Source organism: Oncorhynchus nerka, linkage group LG10, assembly GCF_034236695.1.
Source record: "Oncorhynchus nerka isolate Pitt River linkage group LG10, Oner_Uvic_2.0, whole genome shotgun sequence".
In the NCBI taxonomy this organism is placed as follows: domain Eukaryota; kingdom Metazoa; phylum Chordata; class Actinopteri; order Salmoniformes; family Salmonidae; genus Oncorhynchus; species Oncorhynchus nerka.
In genome coordinates this window covers 70,521,096-70,539,158 of record NC_088405.1, presented here as the reverse complement: position 1 = coordinate 70,539,158, position 18,063 = coordinate 70,521,096, and the positions used below count along the sequence as shown (strand labels likewise).

Here is an 18,063-nt window from a genome sequence, read left to right as displayed (position 1 = left end):
TGCCAAGACTGGGACAAAAAAGGCTTCTCAACAGTTTTTACCACAAATAAACTTTGATTTGATTTGGGAACCATACATACGGAGGACCTCCATTTACCTACACTGCGTCTCACAAAGACACGGTGGTTAGAACCAAAAATCAGACCAAAGGACAGATTTCCACCGGTCTAATATCCAGTGCGCGTGTTTCTTCGCCCTAGCAAGTCTCTTCTTCTTGTTGGTGTCCTTTCGTCCTGGTTTCCTTGCAGTAATTTGACCATGAAGGCCTGATTCATGCTGTCTGCTCTGAACAGTTAATGTTGAGATATGTCTGTTACTTGAACTCTGTGAAGCATTTATTTGGGCTGCAATCTGAGGTGCAGTTAACTCTTATAAACTTATCCTCTACAGCAGAGGTAACTCTGGGTTTTCTGTGGCGGTCCTCATGAGAACTATTTTCATCATAGTGCTTGATGGTTTTTGTGACTGCTCTAATATGGACTTGGTCTTTTACCAAATAGGGCTATCTTCTCTATACCACCCCTACCTTGTCACAACACAACTGATTGGCTCAAACACATGAAAAAGTTCCACAAATTAAGTTTTAGCAAAGCACACCTGTTAATTGAAATACATTCTCTGTGACTACCTCTTGAAGCTGGGAAGGCAGGTAGCCTAGTGGTTAAACCGTTGGGCCAGTAACCGAAATGTTGCTAGATCAAATCCCTGATCTGACAAGGTAAAAATATGTCCTTCTGCCCCTGAACAAGGCAGTTAACCTCTCTAGGGTACGTGGGATGCTAGCGTCCCATCTCGTCAACAGCCAGTGAAACTGCAGGGCGCCGAATTCAAAACAGAAATCCCATAATTAAAATTCCTCCATCATACATGTATTTTACACCATTCTAAAGATACACTTGTTGTAAATCCAGCCAGTGTCCAATTTCAAAAAGGCTTTACGACAAAAGCAAACCAAACGATTATGTTAGGTCAGAGCCAAGGAGAGGAGTCACAAAAAATATAGATCAAATTAATCACTAACCTTTGATGATCTTCATTAGATGACACTCATAGGACTTCATTTTACACAATACATGTATGTTTTGTACGGTAAAGTTCATGTTTATATCCAAAAATCTGAGTTTACATTGGCACGTAATGTTCAGTAGTTCCAAAATATCCGGTGATTTTGCAGAGAGCCACATCAATTTACAGAAATACTCATAATAAACATTGCTAAAAGATACAACTGTTATGCATGGAATTTTAGATCCACTTCTCCTTAATGCAACCGCTGTGTCAGATTTCAAAAATCACTTTACGGAAAAAGCACACCATGCAATAATCTGAGTATGGCGCTCAGAGACCAAAACAACCCATGTTGTGTAGTCAACTGAAGTCAGAAATAGCATTATAAATATTCACTTACCTTTGATGATCTTCATTAGAATGCACTCCCATCAGAATGCACTCATATCCATCATTTATGTCCAAATACCTCCTTGTTGTTAGCGTGTTTAGTACACAATTCAAATTCATGACGCGCGGTCACAAGCAGCAGACTAAAAGTCAAAAAGTTCCGTTACAGTCCATAGAAACATGTCAAACGATGTATAGAATCCATCTTTAGGATGTTTTTAACATAAATCTTCAATCATTTTCCAACTTCTCACTTCTCAGTCGGCCCTGGAGGCCTTAAGTAAACACGTTTTCACAAGGGCTATTAGCAGGACAATAGACACGATGTGGTCCCAAAAACATCTCTCTGACATAGGGTTCAGCATATCTCTTGATGATGATCGGACTCGAGCCGACACAAACTACTTTCACTAATTAACTTTTCATTATTTATTTATTTTTCCATATTTTCTCGTTATGTAGCCTACAGTAGCCTACAGTGATGCCTCTTGCACATCTCAGTACAAGAGGCATCACTACAGTGCCTGGTTCGAAACCAGGCTGTATCACTTTCGCCGTGATTGGGAGTCCCATAGGGCTGCCACAATTGGCCAAGCGCCATCTGGGTTTTGTCAGGGTAGGCCGTCATTGTAAATAAGAATTTGTTCTTAACGGACTTGCCTAGTTAAATAAAGGTTACGTAATGTAATGTGTTTTGTTTAGTAAATTGTTTTGTAAATATGAATTCACATTTGTGCTGCCACTAAATAAACAATTAATTATTTAAGTCAATATTTTTATTATTAAAATATTTTTTATGAAGGAGGGAGGGTTGATAGGGAGTTAAAATGTTTTACCCCAAAGGGTACTTCAAGGGAACCTTTATAAGGGGTGCTTTGAATAACCTTTATCAAGGGATCTTCAAAGAACATATAGTGGTTCCCCCACAGTTTCAATTTGAAGAGCACCTAAAGGATACTCCAGGAACCTTTTCTTTTTAGAGTGTAGGAGTAAATGTCAGCTGGCTTTTCCAAGCCGAGCATTCAGAGGTCAAGACAGCAGGTGTGTGTGTGTGTGTGTGTGTGTGTGTGTGTGTGTGTGTGTGTGTGTGTGTGTGTGTGTGTGTGAGAGAGAGAGAGAGAGAGAGAAAGAGATAGAGAAAATATCAAAACACACACAATAAAGTGTGTTAATGAGTTCCGAGAGCTGATCTGTTATCCAACAATTAGTTTTATAGCCCGGCTACTGTGTGAAAATGCTCCCCAACAAGCAATAGTCTACCCATGCGTGGTCAACTATTTCAGCACCGTTTCGCACTGCTCTGAGACAAGAAAGACTACTTAATGAACATATACATTTTAAAACAGTTATTTTTATTAACCCTACATTGTAATTGTATAAAAGCCCCTTAGATATTAATTTCGAAATCCTCTAAATTGAATTAGATCTACTACTGTACAAGGACATTTTATTAATCTGCCAGTATTTTCATTTTGAGAATCCGGTAAAGAAATGTGTATGTAGAGGGGTAACTTTCTTCACTATTTCTCTTACCAATTTGTACAATTGTGTGATTAGCCTACCAGTTGGTGTAACTGTAATGTTAATTCTCTTGAGAGGAATTTTTCTCTTCATTATCACAGTATTAAAAACGTTCAATTGCTTTCATGAATTAAATCGCTTTAGCCGACATATGTTGACCCCTCATCTCCATTTCGCCTGAGTTGTACCCGACCAGCTCCATTCCCCCCGTTGGGCATGGCCGCATGGCAAACACTCTTTCTCCGTTAGGCATGGCCACATGGTGCACCCCTTTTCCCGGTTAGGCACGGCCACATGGTTCACCCCCAATATCAAGGTGCACGTGGGCTTATTTATGTAATGAATATGAATTCAGAAGGCAGAAATTATTAAATATTTAAAGCATTAGAGTTTTAAGAATTGTGTGTGTTCAATTATTTGTGACATCCAGGTTGGAGCAAGCGGTCGCATCCGCACTCGGTCCGCAGGTAGTATTACATTTCATTATGGTACAACGGTTTGATTTGTCTAATCTTAGCAATTTCTTCTTAGCTAACTACATAGCCGTCTTTGTATCATAGATATCATAGATAATTGTATCATAGATAATTGCGTAATTATCGTATTTCGTCGTCCTAACGCAGTCTACACTGCTATCTGCCCTGCAGCTAGCCAGCTAGCTAACGTCCACCGTCTACCGATTAGCAGCACAACTATTACACTCAACTGAACGACTTGATTAGTGTAGTGTTAGCTAGCTACATAGTTGTCTTTGCTGTCTTCGTATCCAAGATAATTGTGTAGTTTAGAGTGTGTAGTTTTAGAGTGATTATCTTAATTTACCGAGGTTAGCTAGCCAGCTATTTGTCGTCCTTAACGTAGGAGACACTGCTAGCTAGCCAACAGCTAGCCAACGTCCACCGAACAGAACTTCCGCACTCAACAACCCGGTCGCATTTCGCTCGCTCCACAGGTAGTATCACATTTTTCATTTCATTTCATTACAGTACAACGGCTTGATTTGTTTGATCGTAGCTAGCTACATAGCTAGCTACATAGCCGTCTTTGTATCAAAGATAATTGTGTAGTCTAGAGCGATTTCCTAGGTTAGCTAGCCAGCTATTGTCGTTCTTTTAACGCAACGTAACGTAATCAACACTGCTAGCTAGCCAGCTGGCCCCGAATAGCAGCACAGTAGAAACTCTTACACTCAACGGAACGACTTGATTAGTGTAGTGTCAACAACGCAGCCACTGCCAGCTAGCCTACATAGTCAACAACGCAGCCTCTGCCAGCTAGCCTACTTCAGCAGTACTGTATCATTTTAATCATTTTAGTCAATAAGATTCTTGCTACGTAAGCTTAACTTTCTGAACTCTCGAGACGTGTAGTCCACTTGTCATTCAATCTCCTTTGCATTAGCGTAGCCTCTTGTGTAGCCTGTCAACTATGTGTCTGTCTATCCCTGTTCTCTCCTCTCTGCACAGACCATACAAATGCTCCACACCGCGTGGCAGCGTCCACCCTAATCTGGTGGTCCCAGCGCGCACGACCCACGTGGAGTTCCAGGTCTCCGGTAGCCTCTGGAACTGCCGATCTGCGGCCAACAAGGCAGAGTTCATCTCAGCCTATGCCTCCCTCCAGTCCCTCGACTTCTTGGCACTGACGGAAACATGGATCACCACAGACAACACTGCTACTCCTACTGCTCTCTCTTCGTCTGCCCACGTGTTCTCGCACACCCCGAGAGCTTCTGGTCAGCGGGGTGGTGGCACCGGGATCCTCATCTCTCCCAAGTGGTCATTCTCTCTTTCTCCCCTTACCCATCTGTCTATCGCCTCCTTTGAATTCCATGCTGTCACAGTTACCAGCCCTTTCAAGCTTAACATCGTTATCATTTATCGCCCTCCAGGTTCCCTCAGAGAGCTCATCAATGAGCTTGATGCCTTGATAAGCTCCTTTCCTGAGGACGGCTCACCTCTCACAGTTCTGGGCGACTTTAACCTCCCCACGTCTACCTTTGCCTCATTCCTCTCTGCCTCCTTCTTTCCACTCCTCTCCTCTTTTGACCTCACCCTCTCACCTTCCCCCCTACTCACAAGGCAGGAAATACGCTCGACCTCATCTTTACTAGATGCTGTTCTTCCACTAACCTCATTGCAACTCCCCTCCAAGTCTCCGACCACTACCTTGTATCCTTTTCCCTCTCGCTCTCATCCAACACTTCCCACACTGCCCCTACTCGGATGGTATCGCGCCGTCCCAACCTTCGCTCTCTCTCCCCGCTACTCTCTCCTCTTCCATCCTATCATCTCTTCCCTCTGCTCAAACCTTCTCCAACCTATCTCCTGATTCTGCCTCCTCAACCCTCCTCTCCTCCCTTTCTGCATCCTTTGACTCTCTATGTCCCCTATCCTCCAGGCCGGCTCGGTCCTCCCCTCCCGCTCCGTGGCTCGACGACTCATTGCGAGCTCACAGAACAGGGCTCCGGGCAGCCGAGCGGAAATGGAGGAAAACTCGCCTCCCTGCGGACCTGGCATCCTTTCACTCCCTCCCTCTCTACATTTTCCTCTTCTCTCTCTGCTGCTAAAGCCACTTTCTACCACTCTAAATTCCAAGCATCTGCCTCTAACCCTAGGAAGCTCTTTGCCACCTTCTCCTCCCTCCTGAATCCTCCTCCCCCCTCCTCCCCTCTCTGCAGATGACTTCGTCAACCATTTTGAAAAGAAGGTCGACGACATCCGATCCTCGTTTGCTAAGTCAAACGACACCGCTGGTTCTGCTCACACTGCCCTACCCTGTGCTCTGACCTCTTTCTCCCCTCTCTCTCCAGATGAAATCTCGCGTCTTGTGACGGCCGGCCGCCCAACAACCTGCCCGCTTGACCCTATCCCCTCCTCTCTTCTCCAGACCATTTCCGGAGACCTTCTCCCTTACCTCACCTCGCTCATCAACTCATCCCTGACCGCTGGCTACGTCCCTTCCGTCTTCAAGAGAGCGAGAGTTGCACCCCTTCTGAAAAAACCTACACTCGATCCCTCCGATGTCAACAACTACAGACCAGTATCCCTTCTTTCTTTTCTCTCCAAAACTCTTGAACGTGCCGTCCTTGGCCAGCTCTCCCGCTATCTCTCTCAGAATGACCTTCTTGATCCAAATCAGTCAGGTTTCAAGACTAGTCATTCAACTGAGACTGCTCTTCTCTGTATCACGGAGGCGCTCCGCACTGCTAAAGCTAACTCTCTCTCCTCTGCTCTCATCCTTCTAGACCTATCGGCTGCCTTCGATACTGTGAACCATCAGATCCTCCTCTCCACCCTCTCCGAGTTGGGCATCTCCGGCGCGGCCCACGCTTGGATTGCGTCCTACCTGACAGGTCGCTCCTACCAGGTGGCGTGGCGAGAATCTGTCTCCTCACCGCGCGCTCTCACCACTGGCGTCCCCAGGGCTCTGTTCTAGGCCCTCTCCTATTCTCGCTATACACCAAGTCACTTGGCTCTGTCATAACCTCACATGGTCTCTCCTATCATTGCTATGCAGACGACACACAATTAATCTTCTCCTTTCCCCCTTCTGATGACCAGGTGGCGAATCGCATCTCTGCATGTCTGGCAGACATATCAGTGTGGATGACGGATCACCACCTCAAGCTGAACCTCGGCAAGACGGAGCTGCTCTTCCTCCCGGGAAGGACTGCCCGTTCCATGATCTCGCCATCACGGTTGACAACTCCATTGTGTCCTCCTCCCAGAGCGCTAAGAACCTTGGCGTGATCCTGGACAACACCCTGTCGTTCTCAACTAACATCAAGGCGGTGGCCCGTTCCTGTAGGTTCATGCTCTACAACATCCGCAGAGTACGACCCTGCCTCACACAGGAAGCGGCGCAGGTCCTAATCCAGGCTCTTGTCATCTCCCGTCTGGATTACTGCAACTCGCTGTTGGCTGGGCTCCCTGCCTGTGCCATTAAACCCCTACAACTCATCCAGAACGCCGCAGCCCGTCTGGTGTTCAACCTTCCCAAGTTCTCTCACGTCACCCCGCTCCTCCGCTCTCTCCACTGGCTTTCAGTTGAAGCTCGCATCCGCTACAAGACCATGGTGCTTGCCTACGGAGCTGTGAGGGGAACGGCACCTCAGTACCTCCAGGCTCTGATCAGGCCCTACACCCAAACAAGGGCACTGCGTTCATCCACCTCTGGCCTGCTTGCCTCCCTACCACTGAGGAAGTACAGTTCCCGCTCAGCCCAGTCAAAACTGTTCGCTGCTCTGGCCCCCCAATGGTGGAACAAACTCCCTCACGACGCCAGGACAGCGGAGTCAATCACCACCTTCCGGAGACACCTGAAACCCCACCTCTTTAAGGAATACCTAGGATAGGATAAAGTAATCCCTCTCACCCCCTTAAAAGATTTAGATGCACTACTGTTCCACTGGATGTCATAAGGTGAATGCACCAATTTGTAAGTCGCTCTGGATAAGAGCGTCTGCTAAATGACTTAAATGTAAAATGTAAAATTTAACCTCTTCAACCTATGGGGGCGCTATGTCATTATTGGATAAAAAGACGTGCCCGTTTTAAGCGCAATATTTTGTCACGAAAAGATAATCGACTATGCATGTAATTGACAGCCTTGGAAAGACAAAACTCTGACGTTTCCAAAACTGCAAAGATATTATCTGTGAGTGCCCCAGAACTAATGCTACAGGCGAAACCAAGATGAAACTTCAAACAGGAAATGAACAGGATTTTTGACGCTGTGTTTACTAACGTCACCTTATATGGCTGTGAATATGCTGTGAACGAGCTTATGCGCTCTGCCGTTCATCCAAGATGTCTGCAGCATTGTGGCGTATTTGTAGGCATATCATTGGAAGATTGGCCATAAGAGACTACATTTGCCAGGGGGCCGTCCGGTGTCCTTTTCTAAATCGGTGCGTAATTCCCAGCGGCAACCATTGTACCTTGCGTTACAGAAGGAGACTCATACTTCCAGGAACGATACATCATTGAAGAGATATGTGAAAAACACCTTGAGGATTGGTTCTAAACAAAGTTTGCCATGGTTCAGTCGATATTATGGAGTTAATTTGGAAAAAAAGTTCGGCGTTTGGATAACTGAAATTTCGGGCTTTTTTGGTAGCCAAACGTGATGCACCAAACGGACCGATTTCTCCTGCACAAAAAATCTTTCAGGAAAAACGGAACATTTGCTATCTAACTGAGTGTCTCCTCATTGAAAACATCCGAAGTTCTTCAAAGGTAAATTATTTATTGAATGTTTTTGCTGGTTTTTGTGAAAATGTTGCCTGCTAATGCTAACGCTAAATGCTAATGCTAAATGCTCACGCTAAATGCTAAATGCTAGTTTGCTATGGTAGAGAAGCATATTTTTGAAAATCTGAGATGACAGTGTTGTTAACAAAAGGCTAAGCTTGAGAGTTAGCATATTAATTTCATTTCATTTGCGATTTTCATGAATAGTTAACGTTGCGTTATGGTATTGAGCTTGAGGCTATGATTACGCTACCGGATCCGGCATGGCTTGACGCAAGAAGTTAAAGCATATTGAAGTTAGAAGCAATAGGATTTGAAGCACTAGCCACCCGCGTGTGGTCAACTATTTCAGCACCGTTTCGCGCTGCTCTGAGACAAGCATGGGGACTGGTCTCGATAAATCAATGAGATTTTTATTTTTACTGAATCTACAATCTAGTTAGACTACAATTAGGGTGTGGAAATGTTAGGATTATTTGCTCTTATTATTGTAGCCTGCTCCCGACTGGTCACTTTGTACAGCGCCATATTTTCCTATCAGAAACCCTGAAGGTTTCGTTTTTCTTGGAATAGAAACACCATAATATTAATAAAATGAATTAAGCTACATTTCTCAATCCCATATACTATGTTCTTACAAAAAAGTTTTTACATTCTCTAGTACAGCCAATATTGAAGACTGTCAAATGCTTCTCAAAGATGCCCTCTGGTGTTCAAACTAGTACTAACTAGCATTAACCTCTTGGAACACTAGGGGCAGTATTTCATTTTTGGATGAAAAAACGTTCCCGTTTTAAACAAGATATTTTGTCACGAAAAGATGCTCGACTATGCATATAATTGACAGCTTTGGAAAGAAAACAAAAACTGCAAAGATATTATCTGTGAGTGCCACAGAACTGATGCTACAGGCGAAACCAAGATGAAACTTCAAACAGGAAATGAGCAAAATTTTTGAGGCGCTGTTTTCCATTGTCTCCTTATATGGCTGTGAATGCGCCCTGAACGAGCCTACACGTTCTGCCGTTTCCCCAAGGTGTCTGCAGCATTGTGACGTGTTTGTAGGCATATCATTGGAAGATTGGCCATAATAAGAGACTACATTTACCAGGTGTCCGCCCGGTGTCCTTTGTCGAAATTGGTGCGTAATCTCCAGCTGCACGCATTCATACATGTGATTCAGAGGAGAGAGGAGACTTCCACGAACGATATATCATCGAAGAGATATGTGAAAAACACCTTGAGGATTGATTCTAAACAACGTTTACCATGTTTCAGTCGATATTATGGAGTTAATTTGGAAAAAAGTTTGGCGTTTTGATGACTGACTTTTCAGGATTTTTTGGTAGCCAAACGTGACGAACAAAACGGAGCGATTTCTCCTACACAAAGAATCTATCAGGAAAAACTGAACATTTGCTATCTAACTGAGAGTCTCCTCATTGAAAACATCCGAAGTTCTTCAAAGGTAAATGATTTTATTTGAATGCTTTTCTTGTTTTTGTGAAAATGTTGCCCGCTGAATGCTAACGCTAAATGCTACGCTAGCTATCAATACTGTTACACAAAAGCTTGTTTTGCTATGGTTGAAAAGCATATTTTGAAAATCTGAGATGACAGTGTTGTTAACAAAAGGCTAAGCTTGAGAGCTAATATATTTATTTCATTTCATTTGCGATTTTCATGAATAGTTAACGTTGTGTTATGCTAATGAGCTTGCGGGATAATTACACTCCTGGATACAGGTTTTTTTCATAGCTAAACGTGATGAACAAAACAGAGCGATTTGTCCTAAACAAATAATATTTTTGGAAAAACTGAACATTTGCTATCTAACTGAGAGTCTCCTCATTGAAAACATCCGAAGTTCTTCAAAGGTAAATTATTTTATTTGAATGCTTTTCTTGTTTTTGTGAAAATGTTGCATGCTGAATGCTAGGCTTAATGCTATGCTAGGCTATCAATACTCTTACACAAATGCTTGTTTAGCTATGGTTCAAAAGCATATTTTGAAAATCTGAGATGACAGTGTTGTTAACAAAAGGCTAAGCTTGAGAGCTAATATATTTATTTCATTTCATTTGCGATTTTCATGAATAGTTAACGTTGTGTTATGCTAATGAGCTTGCGGGATAATTACACTCCTGGATACAGGTTTTTTTCATAGCTAAACGTGATGAACAAAACAGAGCGATTTGTCCTAAACAAATAATATTTTTGGAAAAACTGAACATTTGCTATCTAACTGAGAGTCTCTTCATTGAAAACATCCGAAGTTCTTCAAAGGTAAATTATTTTATTTGAATGCTTTTCTTGTTTTTGTGAAAATGTTGCATGCTGAATGCTAGGCTTAATGCTATGCTAGGCTATCAATACTCTTACACAAATGCTTGTTTAGCTATGGTTCAAAAGCATATTTTGAAAATCTGAGATGACAGTGTTGTTAACCTCTTGCTCCTACCTGACACGCAGGCGTCCCATCTAGACATCTGGAAATGCAAATGCGCTACGCTAAATGCTAATAGCACTCGTTAAAACTCAAACGTTCATTAAAATACACATGCAGGGTATTGAATTAAAGCTACACTCGTTGTGAATCCAGGCAACAAGTCAGATTTTTAAAATGCTTTTCGGCAAAAGCATGAGAAGCTATTATCTGATAGCATGTAACACCCCAAAAGACCCGCAGGGGACGTAAACAAAATAATTAGCATAGTCGGCGCTACACATAACGCACAAATAAAATATAAAACATTCATTACCTTTGACCATCTTCTTTGTTGGCACTCCTAGATGTCCCATAAACATCACTTGGGTCTTTTTTTCTCGATTAAATCGGTCCATATATAGCCTAGATATCGATCTATGAAGACTGTGTGATCAACGAAAAAAATAGCGTTTTACAGCGTAACGTCATTTTTTTAAATTAAAAAAGTCGACGATAAACTTTCACAAAACACTTCGAAATACTTTTGTAATGCAACTTTAGGTATTAGTAAACGTTAATAAGCGATCAAATTGATCACGAGGCGATGTATAGTCTATAGCTGTACGTCTGGAAATAATGTCCGGGTAAATCTCAACCAAAATATCCGGTCGAGACCTGAAGAAATGGGCTGTCTCTTGTTCGTTTGACCAAGAAACAAAGCCTAGGCAAATGACAAGACTGTTGACATCGTGTGGAAGCTGTAGGTATTGCAACCTCGGCCCCATTTAATGTGGTTCACCTTTATCAATCGGTTGAAGTGGCGCATTGATATATTTTTCCATTTTCAGTGATCAGACTTTCCTGCACTTTTGAGCTTGAGGCTATAAATAGGATCCTGGATACGGGATTGCTCGTCGCAACAGGTTAACAAGAAGTTAATCTTTAAACCTATGTAAAATATGTTTTGTTTTCTGAATTTTTATAATGAGCATTTCTGTAATTGAATTTGGCGCTCTGCAACCTCACTGTTTGTTGGCCAGATGGGGCGCTAGCGTCCCACATATCCTAGAGAGGTTAAATAACGTGCCATAGAATTCTGCGGTAGCTCGCAAGGTGTGCTGCAGTATGACACAACTTTTACAGGGAAAACTACTGTAAGCTGCTCCAACAGCATCAAGACTCCTGTAGTGTGGCAGACTGAGCGGTAGATTTCCGCATGTTGGCGGCTAAGAGTGCCTGCAACCCAGAAGCCCAGTTCGATATGTTCCTTCACGGATTATCACAGGTGAATAAAAATGAGCTTGCAGCCCAAGAGCTGCCCATGGACCTTGAATCCCTCATAGCCTTGACCATCCGGAAAGATGTATCACTTAAGATCCCTCGGAAATTACAATGGGCTGTCGACTCACCTCCTCTGAAGCCCATTCAACTGGGCAGGGCTAGATTGTTTCCACCAAGAGATGTCTGTTTTGTGGCACTACGGGACGTTTGTTATCTACCTGCCCATTAAAAGACCTGCTCATCAGTTGTTACGAGTACACTGGTGAGTTTCCAATCTCTCACTACTCGTAACTCCCTCTATGCTACCCTGTTGTGGGGAGACCAGTCCATCCGACTGCTCATTGACTCTAGTGCCGACGAAAGCTTTATGGACACTACCCTGGTGTCAGAGATGGGTATCGCCACTCAACTTCTTTCCATCCCAATGGACGTCAGAGTGCTGGATGGGAGCTCTATTGGCAGAGTCACTGACAATATGGTTCCTATCAACCTGCGAATGTCAGGCAACCACAGTGAGCCTATGCAGTTTCTGCTCCTGGAGTCTCCTCATGTACCCATAGTTTTGAGATTTTCATGGCTCCAGAGGCATAACCCCCTTATCGATGGAGCTACAGGTTCCATCATGGGTTGGAGTCCATTTTGCTATGCACATTGTCTGCAGTCGACGCAGACAATAACTCATCCACGCTGCAGCAACGCTTGGGTAAAGCTTCGGATCTGTCATGCCCTGTTCATAGAGAGGCTTTTATTCTCTATTTTGGGTAGGCCAGGGTGTGACTAGGGTGGGCATTCTAGTTTCTTTATTTCTATGTTTTCTGTTTCTATGTTTTGGCCTGGTATGGTTCTCAATCAGGGACAGCTGTCTATCGTTGTCTCTGATTGGGAATCATACTTAGGCAGCCTTTTTTCCTTTGTATTTTGTGGGTAGTTATCTTTGTTAGTGGCACTATAGCCCTAGTAAGCTTCACTGTCGTTTCTTTATTTCTTGTTTTGTTGGCGACATTTACATAACTAAAGGAAAATGTAAGCTCACGACGCTGCACCGTGACAGGATCTCTCCACCGTTCCCGCAGAGTACCAGGACTTAAGGGAGGTTTTCAATTCTGCCCGCACCACATCTCTTCCTCTGCCCTACGACTGTGCTAACGACCTTCTCCCGGTTACCGCACCACCTCGGGGCGACTTTATCCCCTGTCGGATCCGGAGACCAAAGTGATGGAAGGGTATATTGAGGACTCTCTCGCTGCAGGGATTATGCGTCTCTCTCCCTCCCAGGGTTCTTCTTTGTGGAGAAGAAGGACAAGACCCTGAATCCATGTATCGACTACCGGGGTCTTAATGTCATTACGATTAAAAAACGTTACCGCTATCACTTACCTCCTCGGCTTTGGAGCCTCTCCAGGGGGCGGTCATCTTCTCCAAGTTGGACCTTCTGAACGCCCATCATCTGGTTCGGATACGGGAAGGAGACAAGTGGAAGACAGCCTTTTACACGGCTAGCGGGCACTACGAGTACCTGTTGATGCCATTCTGACTGACCAACGCTGCCACATGTTCCAGATCCTGGTCAATGATGTGCTCCGTGACATGTTGAACCGATTTGTTTGTCTACCTCTACCTCATTTATTCCCATTCAGTTTAAGAGCACATCCTCCATGTCCGACAGATCATCTAGCATCTCCTGGAGAACCAGATTTTCGAGAAGGAGGAGAAATGTGAATTCCATCGCTCCACCATCTCCTTCTTAGGATATCACTGCAGGGAATAGTCAGATGGACCCTGACAAGGTGAGAGCGGTGGTGGATTGACCTCAACCCACATCCAGAGAGCAGCTGCAACCTTTCCTGGGGTTTGCTAATTTCTACCGTTGTTTCGTCCGGGGTTACAGTACCCTTGCTTCCCCCCTCTCTGCCCTCACCTCTCCCAATGTTTCTTTCATATGGTGTCCAGCAGCTGACCAGGCGTTCTCAGACCTCAAGCAGAGATTCTCTCTACAGCTCCCATCTTAATCCATGCGGACCCGTTCCGTCAGTTCGTGTGGGGGGGGGGGGCTGTCCTGTCCCAGCATTCTGCCCAGGACCAGAAGCTGCATTCCTTTCATTCCTTTTATTCATTCCTTTTATTCCTTGCATTCCTTTTATGACCTGGGAAATCGAGAATTACTTGCAGTTAAGACACCGTTGGAGGAGTGGAGGCACTGGTTAGAAGGGGCACAACATCTATTATTGGTGTGGACCATTCCCTGTTCCTCACCACCCATGGTTCCATATATCCTTGGACTTTGTCACGGGTCTCCCTGCTTCAGATGGCAACACCACCATCCTTAGGGCGGTGGATAGGTTTTTCAAAGCCGCCCATTTTATGCACCTTCAGTTGCCCTCAGCTAAGGAGACGGCCCAGCTCATGGTGCAGCACACCTTCCGGATCCATGGACTTCCGGTCGACATGGTCCGATCGCAGTCCTCAGTTTTCATTCCGGTTCTGGAAGGCGTTCTGCACCCTCATTGGGTCATCGGCCAGCCTGTCCTCTAGTTTTCATCCCCAGTCTAGCAGCCAGTCGGAACGAGCCAATCAGGACCTGGAGACGACACTTTGTTGCCTCGTCTCCACCAATCGCACCACCTGGAGCCAGCAACTCGTGTGGGTGGAATATGCCTGGAAAACCCTTCCATGTTCTGGTACTGGTCTCAGCCTTTTGAGTGTTCCTTGGGATATCAGCCGTCACTCTTCCCAGAACAAGAGGAAGAGGTCAGCATACCTTCTGCCCAGATGTTCGTCTTTCCCTGTCGCAATACCTGGAAGAGAGCCGGGACCGTTCTTCTCAAGACCATCTCCAGGTACCTCTGCAGCTGGCCTTCTGTTGTCTCGCACGCTCCATATACATCCCACTTTCCATGTATCTAGAATTAAACCCCTATCTCACAGCCCTTTATGTCCTGATTCCAGGCAGTGTATTCCAGTACCTGGTTGACTGGGAAGGGTTATGGCCCGGAGTTGGGTCCCCACCATTAATATCCCGGACCGAGCCCTCGTTGTGAACTTCCTCCATCTACACCCCAGTCAACCAGGTATGTCCCAGGGTAGGACGCCAGATGTCACACCCTGATCTGTTTCACCTGTCTTGTGATTGTCTCCAACCCCCACCAGGTGTCTCCCATTACCTTGTGTATTTGGACCTGCGTTTTCTGCTTGCCTGTTGCCAGTTCGTCTTGTCCCATCTAGTCCTACCAGCGTGTTACCGTGTTGTCCTGTGCTTTAGTTTTTGTTTTTCCTAGACTTCCAGTTCTGACCATTCTGCCTGTCCCTGATCCTGCACCTGCCTGACTCTGATTTGGATTACGACTCTTTTCCTGCCTTGACCTACCGATTGCCTGCCCATTGTACTGTAATAAACTCTGAGACTCGTACTAGCTGCCTCCTGTGTCTGCATCTGGGTCTCAGCCTGAGCCGTGATAATAAGCTATAATGCTAGGCTATTCAATTGGCTTCATCTGTTGGTACAATTCTTTTTTACATTTTTGCTCCCTAACCTAAAAAAAAATACACCACTGATCAAGTGGCTCCTATTCAAAAGCCTAATCCGCACATTATCACTCAGCATTACTCTGCATCTCTCTCTCCTCTCCCTCTCAATCTCTCTCCTCTCTCTCTCTCTCTCTTTTCCCTCTCTCTTTTCTCATCTCTCTCTCTCTCTCTCGCACTCTGGTTTCCAGTGAGCAGAGAAAACATCACTGCACAGTCGAGCTAGATTTTAAGCAGATGAGAACGAGCTCTCCTTTTGAAGTGTGTCTGTGTTATATACTGAGCCTTGGCATAGATCCTTGTGAGAAAAACTCAGACATTTTCAGTAAACTCCGTCTCTTGGGCAGACTGGAAAGGAGCTGTTGAATCTCATAGGCCTTCCTTTCACATCTGATGCAGAGGAATGGACACCTTCTATTTGGCTTGTTTGCTCACAGAAATGCTGGAATGCACAGTAAAATGCACAATAGAGTTTGCCATGCACAGCTGAGACTGCACATTAAGGAAATACTGTGCATGTGTGAATGTACATACAATACATGACAGTACTGTACATGTGAGAGCCAAAAATAGGTGTTCACATGTGTATGGATGTTCAAAGAGAAAGAGAGTGAGAGTGTGTCCAGTAGGAATATGTGGGTGCTTTTATTCAGTGGCTTTATACAGAATGAATAACAGTAATGTCCCCATCTCTGTCATCTCAGTTTACTGTGTTTTTCTCTCTCTGAGAAAATATCTACATATCCTGCCTCCTCTTGGATTCCTAACAGCGGCCCCTCTGCTTATGACTCACGTGGTCACAGGAAATATCAACAACGCGAATAAACACTTAACACCTGCTTGGATCCTTAACAGCTGCTTGGATCCTTACTGCTATATCAGGGTTTAGTACTGTCCCCATGGACACACAGCAGCTGTTGTTCACAACACTATTTTGGGAAGAGTTTTGCCAAAGACCACCCCTCCTAACCCTGCCAATACACATAGGCTATACATAGACATACCAGTAGCCACAATCCCCTCCTACCCTGCTGAAACTAGTCAATATAAAGCATGCAGCCCCTCTCAGTAGGCCCCCAGAACAGTAAGGCTCCTGCTGTCTGAACTCTTTCCACAGTAAGTGCGTTGTTACTTATTTATAGCAACACGTATCCCAGAGGGGCAAAGTAATTGAAACCAAATGTGATGCCGACAGGACTGATATGGGGAAGTGGGCCGGTCAGCCCCAGCGTTCACTCGCTAGCTGCCCCGAGGGTTACAGATCAACACCCTTGGAAATCTTTTTTGCAATTCATTTTTATTAAATAGTTGTGGCTTTCCACCTTCGTAACTTCTCCTGGCAATACATTAATTTCCAGCCTCAGTCCAGAGGTCTCCGTAAACAGCGGTTCTAAAATATACTTTTGTGAACGTCGGGAAAAACCTAAAGCAAAAAACAGAGCTACTGAGACTAAACTAAAAATACTATTTTCAAAAGATAAAGGCAAAATGTCTTTAGTTTCTTCAGAACAATGAGGCAATAGTGTTTTAAGTAAAAAAACAGGCTTCTTTCTCCATGCATACTCCCCCTCCCACCAGTCAACAGTTATGAGTAGGAAACTTAAATGTCCCCCTAAAACAAAGGACAGGAACTGAGCGAAAACTAAACTTACCTCTCCCTCTGTCTTGCTCTCCTTCTCCTATATCTCTCTCTTTCTCTCTCAGGGCTCTCAGTGAGCTCTCACTAAGTCAGGGAGTGTCAGGCAGATAAAAGGAGATTGAGCTCCTCTTAAAAAGTTGCATGAGGCCTCCTCTGACAGACTCCAGGCAGCCCCCTTGTCAGCTTTTCCAATAACACACTCCCCGGCCAAGTCCCTGCCCAATTCGTGAGGTATTTCCTGGACACTACGCGCACTCTGTTATCCCAGCCATCTCATTGGAGGCTCTTTTTACGCCTGCTATGTTAGGTTAAGTTGGAGGCTACTCTACTCCGCTCTGCTGTGCTACTGGTGGGGACTGGAGAGTCTGCACCACACTGTCTTCTAGTGCTGAGTTACAGCCTTCTGGTCACCAGCCAGATTTAGAAGCCCAGACACATGTGGGAAGTTACAGGCAGGGCTGTCTGACGATGTGTGTGTGTGTTTGTTTGTTTGTTTGTTTGTTTGTTTGTGTGTGTGTGTGTGTGTGTGTGTGTGTGTGTGTGTGTGTGTGTGTGTGTGTGTGTGTGTGTGTGTGTGTGTGTGTGTGGGTGCGTGGGTGGGTGCGTGTACGGGTGTGTTTGTATGTATGTGTGTGCATGTGTCTTTTGGAGGGTGGGAGGGGGTATGGGGGGTATCTCTGAAAGAAAAGAAGGACTGTAAAAATAGAAGGAAAAAAACATTCCCCTCCTCCACTTAATATGCTGTGGCCTGCCAGTCCATCCAGCAAGGGAGGAAATAACCACAAAGGTTCTCCTACACAGCACTTTCTTTTACTCCCCCTCCCAGCCACAGCGTGGTCAGAGCTGATGAATAATAGTAATCATTGTTTAACAGGCACGGCCCATCCAGCATCTTAATAAGTGGTCAGTGAAGACAGCCCAGAGACATCAGGGAACGCATGGTGTTGTTGTTGGTGGTGGTGTGAAGCTTCAGCTGCTTGGGTTCATGATTTTTTTATCGATAAAGGGAAATCCCTAAT

The 18,063-nt window shown here is 44.8% G+C and overlaps 1 protein-coding gene across 1 annotated transcript in view; it reads right to left on the bottom strand.

The window, feature by feature from the left end:
- Positions 1 to 17,357, bottom strand: part of LOC115135935 (sarcoglycan, delta (dystrophin-associated glycoprotein)) — a 108,737-nt gene extending 91,380 nt beyond the window's left edge. The window contains exon 1 of the mRNA XM_029671166.2: positions 17,058 to 17,357. The gene's annotated coding sequence lies outside the window, so the exon portion shown is untranslated. The remainder of the gene's footprint in view (positions 1 to 17,057) is intronic.
- Between the last annotated feature and the right edge of the window lie 706 nt (positions 17,358 to 18,063).